This window comes from Salvelinus namaycush, chromosome 10, assembly GCF_016432855.1.
Source record: "Salvelinus namaycush isolate Seneca chromosome 10, SaNama_1.0, whole genome shotgun sequence".
In the NCBI taxonomy this organism is placed as follows: domain Eukaryota; kingdom Metazoa; phylum Chordata; class Actinopteri; order Salmoniformes; family Salmonidae; genus Salvelinus; species Salvelinus namaycush.
This window is the reverse complement of record NC_052316.1, coordinates 28,482,428-28,489,160: the sequence shown is the minus strand read 5'-3', so window position 1 is coordinate 28,489,160 and position 6,733 is coordinate 28,482,428. Positions and strand designations below refer to the sequence as shown.

Below are 6,733 nucleotides of genomic sequence, written 5' to 3'. Positions count from 1 at the left end.
CTAGCATAACCTATTTAAAACCTTATAAAGCAGAGCATCTATCTATATAATAAATTGTGACATTATAACATCATTAGCTAGTATCTCAAACAAGTGTAACTTTGTTTGTTTGTGGTGATGTTGTGGATTCACTTGACACTTGCTAGCTTCTGGCCTGAGTTTTCTTCTGAGTTTTCCACTGCAGTTTTCTCTAAAACTAGCGCGAGCAAGTAGTTAGAAGAAGAGTGAATGAACAGTTAAAAACGGGGACATTTCCGGGGACAGCTCCAGCCAGGGACAGGCCACCAAAAACGGGGACTGTCCCCGGAAAACAGGGACGTCTGGTCACCCTACCTTAGATGCCTTCACAGTTTCAGTCAAAGTCCCAATACTCTTTGAGATATCAGACAACCTTGTGTCCACCTTCTTGCTTAATTAGTTTATGGCTGCCAGGAGGTCACTTTGAGTAGGTTCTGTGGGGAACTCTTGGGAGCTAGCATCTTCAGCTAACTCCTCGTGGGTCGGCGATGTTCGAATTGGTTTGTTGTCTATCTCATTCAAATTATCTTGTTTAGCGCCCCCTTTTTTGGTGCCTTTTCCATTTGACATATTCCCAGACAATGTTTGAAGTTATAGGTTGTGAGAGGTTAAGATAAATATTAATTTGTTTCAAAATTGAGTGGAGCTCTAGCAAAACCTGTATACTCCATAGCACGCTCTCTAGCGCCCCCCCCCAGCTATTGGCATTGTTCACTGAGCTGGTCTCTCAGCAGTCAGGGCCTTCACACTGGTCTGGATGTCTTCTATGTGTCTTTCAAAGCCCAGCAGTACAGCCTGGAGCTCATCCCTCTCCTTCACTGTCCAGGAGAGCTCTAAATCTACACGGCCCCCCTAAACAGCACACAAAAAATAAATCCTTTACCATACATGCAGTGGCGGTTCTAGACCATTTCAACTGGGGGGGCCAAGCTGGGGCCAGTTGTACTGTTAGAGGGGCCAGTTACATTAGACGTTATTGTTGTCATCGTTTTCTTCACTGCATTGCAGGCATTAGCAGGCAAAAGACCATGTTCATAATCATTCAACTATTTATTTGCATTTTCTGTCTAATAACGGATGTAAAAAAAGAACAAGAGCAAAAGTTAGTTATGTGAAAATTATTTCATACTCCACATTTAGGGGGGCCACAAGGGGGTCTAAAATTGTTGTCACAGGGGCACATGCTAACGAATATAATAAACATAAGACTTATACAGTACGTTTATGTATGTATACACAGTAAATGAGAACATATCTATGTATTCTTTGCATTTGTGGACTGGCTGGCTCTCCCACCGTGCCATGCCAGCCTGCTCTCCCCCTGGGGCTCCTGCCTTGGCTGCTGCAGGTGGGGCCGAGGTCCATGTCCCCTGGTCTCCTGGCCCTGTGGTAGCGCTCAGCTTCCTGTCGGTAATAGTCCCTCTCCTATTCCAGGCTCCTGAAAAACACATCCAGGCGAGATGGGGAGTGGTCCTTCCCACATACACCATGTTTAGACCTCATGCTCTCTAAGTCCAGAACCAGCTCTTTATCTAAGGACAGCAACCAGGGAGTCAGTGGTGCTTGCGCAAACTATAATCAATGAGAGACTGGCTATTGAGTCCAAAAATTAGTGGGTCAGGAGAGAAACTGCTACTCACCAGCATCAGTCATTTTCTCTAGTTTGTCCCCAGTCTCCTCTTCTCTTCCTCCAGGATGTTTATCAGTGTCTCCATCTTCTCATTCTGCTCCCTGAGCTTCCCCAGCTGGTCCCTCAGATGGTTCTTCTCATGGTCTCCCTCAGCCTGGTCCTAAAACACCCATTCAGAGGAGTCAGATACAGCTATGAAATAGTCAGTAAAATGCTGCTCTTTAACAACTAACTGGTAAGACAAGAATGTGGTGACAGATGATGACATTCTCTAGTTGTTTAGACATTATGCTTTTACAACAGGAAAGTGTAGGCTGTAAGCCATGATACGCACAATAAGTCATACCCTTCTTAACTTTATGATTACATATTCCAAGTCCTCCAAGGCTCAGTGTTGCCTTTGGATTCTTTTCTGACGAGAAAAACAGGCCACAGATATCTTATCAAAAACATTTACCTCATATAGAACCCTCTCTCTGCCTGTCTGTATACAGTATTCCTCCAGTTCTCATTTATCATCTCCCTCCCTCTCCTCACCTCACCTTGGCCTCCTGTAGTTACAGATCATCAGTCTCCAGCACCAGGTCCTTGTCCTTCTCCAGATGCTTGGCCAGGTGGTCTAATTGGGTGAGCTCCTGACACAGCTCCTGGTTCTTGGCACGGAGGTCCGCCACCTCGGTGGGGGCATCCTGCTTCCTCTGCTGCAGCCCCTGAGCATTCTGCTCCAGAGTACTGTTAGTCTCCTGCAGGTATTCTACCTGGGAACACAACAAGTCCTGTTAGTCTCCTGCAGGTACTCTACCTGGGAACACAATACTCAGAGGTCAATGTGTCAGTGCACAAAGGACTCTGGTGAGCCTAACTTTAGGTTTATAGTTGCTGGTGTCGTCAGTAAGTCAAGTGTGGTCAGTTTCAGTTTAAAAGGGGTAGGTTATAGAGATCATTTCAATGGGTGGGGTAACGCCCATTGCTTGAATGGGTCAGGGTTTGGTTCTTTCCTGCAGGTTAAGGTAGGAAATCAGTTTTTCATTGCTGATGGTCTGAGCCTCTAGGGAGATGACATCATGAGGACGTCCTCCGTCAAGTGCTCGAATAAGATGCTCAATCTCTTTGTCTCGCTCTTCAACATGTATGTTCAGGTGTTTGATACCGCCCTGAGCTCTTTCAAGGTCTAATTTCAGTTTTGTTATGTCCTGCTGCAGCTCCTGGATCCTAGGGTAAAATGTATCAGTTAGAAGATCTGTGATGTACGGGTCATCAGGCTGCACCACAGTTTGAGTGGGGCCAGAGGAGGGAGGGATGAGCTCATCAATCTGCATTAGCTGACGTCTGAAAGTAATGCTGTGCTTTTTCCCTCCTGTCAAATCATAATGGAATATTCATGGAAATGTTAACCTAGTCAACTGCAACAAACAGCACTAAGACATGTTGGTATGTGGTTATACAGTATACAGGCTCGATGTATACATGGCAGAAAAACAGGGCATGCTCCAGATACCTAAAGAAGGACAGTTTTATTGCTTCTTTAATCAGTGCAACAGTTTTCAGCTGTGCTAACATAATATCAAAAGGGTTTTCTAATGATCAATTAGCCTTTTAAAGTGATCAACTTGGATTAGCTTATACATTGCAACAGTGCCATTGCAACACAGGAGTGATGGTTTCTGATAATGGGCCTCTGTACACCTATGTAGATATTCCATTAAAAATGAGCCGTTTCCAGCTACAATAGTCATTTACGACATTAACAATGTCTACACTGTATTTCTGATCAATTTGATGTTATTTTAATGGTCAAAAAATTTTGCATCTGATGCAGCATTCCATCACTCTCCTTCTTGGTCAAATAGCCCTTACACAACCTGGAGGTGTGTTGGGTCATTGTTCTGTTGAAAAACAAATGATAGTCCCACTAAGCACAAACCAGATGGAATGGCGTATCACTGCAGAATGCTGTGGTAGCCATGCTAGTTAAATGTGCCTTGAATTCTAAATAAATCACCCAGTGTCACCAGCAAAGCACCCCCACACCTCTTCCTCCGTGCTTCTCGGTGGGAATCACACATGCGGAGTTCATCCGTTCACCTACTCTGCGTCTCACAATGACACGGTGGTTGGAACCAAAAATCTCAGATTTGGACTCCAGACCAAAGGACAGATTTCCACCGGTCTAATGACGGCCCAAGCACAAGTCTCTTCTGATTTTTGTCCTTTAGTACAGTAGTGGTTTCTTTGCAGCAATTTGGCCATGAAGGCCTGATTCGCGCAGTCTCCTCTGAACAGTTGAAGTTGAGATGTGTCTGTTACTTGAACTCTGTGAAGCATTTATTTGGGCTGCAATTTCTGAGGATGGTAACTCTAATGAACTTATCCTCTGCAGCAGAGGTAACTCTGGGTCTTCCTTTCCTGTGGCGGTCCTCAGAAGAGCCAGTTTCATCATAGCACTTGATGGTTTTTGCGACTGCACTTGAAGAAACTTTCAAAGTTCTTGAGATTTTACGGATTGACTGCCCTTCATGTCTTAAAGTAATGATGGACTGTCATTTCTCTTTGTATATTTGAGCTGTTCTTGCCATAATATGGACTTGGTCTTTTACCAAATAGGACTACCTTCTGTATACCACCCCTACCATGTCACAACACAACTGAATGGCTCAAACGCATTAAAAGGGAAAGAAATTCCAACTTTTAACAAAGCACACCTGTTAATTGAAATGCATTCCAGGTGACTACCTCATGAAGCTGGTTGAAAGAATGCCAAGAGTGTGCAAAGCTGTCATCAAGGCAAAGGGTGGCTATTTTAAAGAATCTCAATATAAAATCTATTTTGATTTGTTTAACACTTTTTTGTTACTAACGTAAATTCACCCCATTCCGTACAAATGTGCGCAACCGCAACATTCAAACGAGGCTACAAAGAAAACTAATGGGACTGTAGCGACTGTGTTGACTTCAAAATCGGGGGTGTGAACTAGGTTTCTATTCAAGCGTTGATCGACATGGTAATGGCTCTATTGTATTGGAGAAAAGTTGATAAAACGGACCCTCCGTTACATCGTGACGTGTCATGTCGCAAAGTACAGCACGCATAAAGCAACTATTTCTGTCTTACAATCTCTCTCTAATCTCTCTCTTTGTAGCCTCGATACATGAAGCACTTCTCTCATCGTTTAAAAACCAGAAATAGACAGTGACGGGGGTAAGGGGGCATACCTAGTCATTTTTTTTGCGTCATCATTGCATGCGATCATCATTCTCAAAGCCGCTGTTTACTTCTAAGATCACTTTAGCACCGCCCTAAAAACCCGATTCAAATATGTATGTAATGACACATTATATAAACTCTTTATAGTGTTTTATTTACATTTTAGAGGCGATAAGGTGATAAGTTGGAAATGTGTTATTTCATAGTTTTGATGTCTTCACTATTATTCTATAATGAATGAGCAGATGTGTCCAAACTTTTGACTGGTACTGTATATATATATATATCTGTGGTTATAACTAGTTTGTTAGCTGACTATTTATTGACTAGATAGCTAGCCTGCAATAAACACCCAATACTATTGGTTTAGCCCAATATGGGCTGTTAATGCACTGACAGTCAATGAAATGGCCTTCTATTGGACCAGAGCAAGTAGTTACAACCTGTCAAGCTGGTGCTAGCTACTGTAGCATGGCTAGATAAGTTAGCTTGTTCAGGCCAGGTAAAGTTGAGGCAACAGGGAAAACAGGATTTCACTGACACAGTCTAGCTATATAACATCATAATAGCTATATATTCTTGCCAGTAAACTTTAACTAGTAAGTTTTACTGTAGTCTGAAATCCACGGCACGGTTAGCTACTGTTAGATAGCTAGCGTTAGCTCGTCAGCCTGTGATTCTTGACATGACTTCTGTAGCTATAGAAAGTTGTCGAACCAACAAGGCTGAATAGATTGCACAAGACTGAGACTCTTTCGCGTATGTGGAATGCCTTTAAGGGGTTTGCGATGGTGGTCTCTTTTGTGGTCAGTACATGGATTTTTCATGAATGCAAAGATCTCATTCGACTCGTCCTGACCTGAACTAGCTTTTTGTTTGACTTTGTCCACGGTAAAGTAGTTTGAAAATGGCGCCGAAGCACACACAGCCCACTTCTCTTTACTTTATCCATGGAAACGAGCCACGTGAACATTGGTCAGTACTTTATAGTATCATTGGGACGTCCCTGCCTTAACACTAACACGACATTTTACCATTATGTTAACTTCAATGGGTTAGGGACGTCCCAAGTACAGATCGAACAATACTGGTTTAGTTATACAAATCTTTGTCCCAAGGACCAAGGTAAAGATCCCGGATAGCACGGACCCCCGAACCTGCGCAAGTGAAAAGCTCCAACAAATTGTAAACTCTTATTTTAGAACGTGAATGAGCTCAGGGCTAATGCCAAATCTAATCTGTCCTTATCCCCTTTTACAAAAGAGGACTGTAATATTCATATGTGTAAACATACTGAATTGTAATTGGATGCATTTTACCACCATATCATACTGTGCTATGATTGGTTAAGACCACCCAAATGGTTAGGTCATGGTCAGTTTGATCCTGGTTGGCGATACGTGAACATGCCAGTTATAGCTAGCTAATAAAGAGCTACGTTAAGAAATATCTAGCTAGCTAATAAAGAGCTACGTTAAGAAATATCCTGTAGTACTGCATTTTATTATTTTGTACAAAGCGTGCAAAACAAGACAAGGACAACTGTGACTGTCTATATTATTCATAGGCTGTAGTAGTATCATCAAGTATAAAATAAAAGTAAAAAAAATGGACATAAAAAATAAATGTTTTAGGCAATATGGCATTCTGTTAAGTCACATTTGGTGTTATGTTCTGTTAATTACTGATGTCCCCTTTAAGAATGGAGCACCCTTGGTCATGCGCAGTGTTGTTCTATGTTATTCTGGCGCTAACTGATTCCAGTAAAATGTGAAGCTCCAGTTCCATTTCTTGTATTCAGAGTCTTTCTTATTATATAAATAAGTAATAAGAGCTAAGACACTACAATGGCGACGAGGATGATTACCTGCAGTGTGCAT

The 6,733-nt window shown here is 42.4% G+C and overlaps 1 pseudogene; it reads right to left on the bottom strand.

The window, feature by feature from the left end:
• Window positions 1–716: 716 nt before the first annotated feature.
• Window positions 717–6,733, bottom strand: LOC120054285 (annotated as a pseudogene).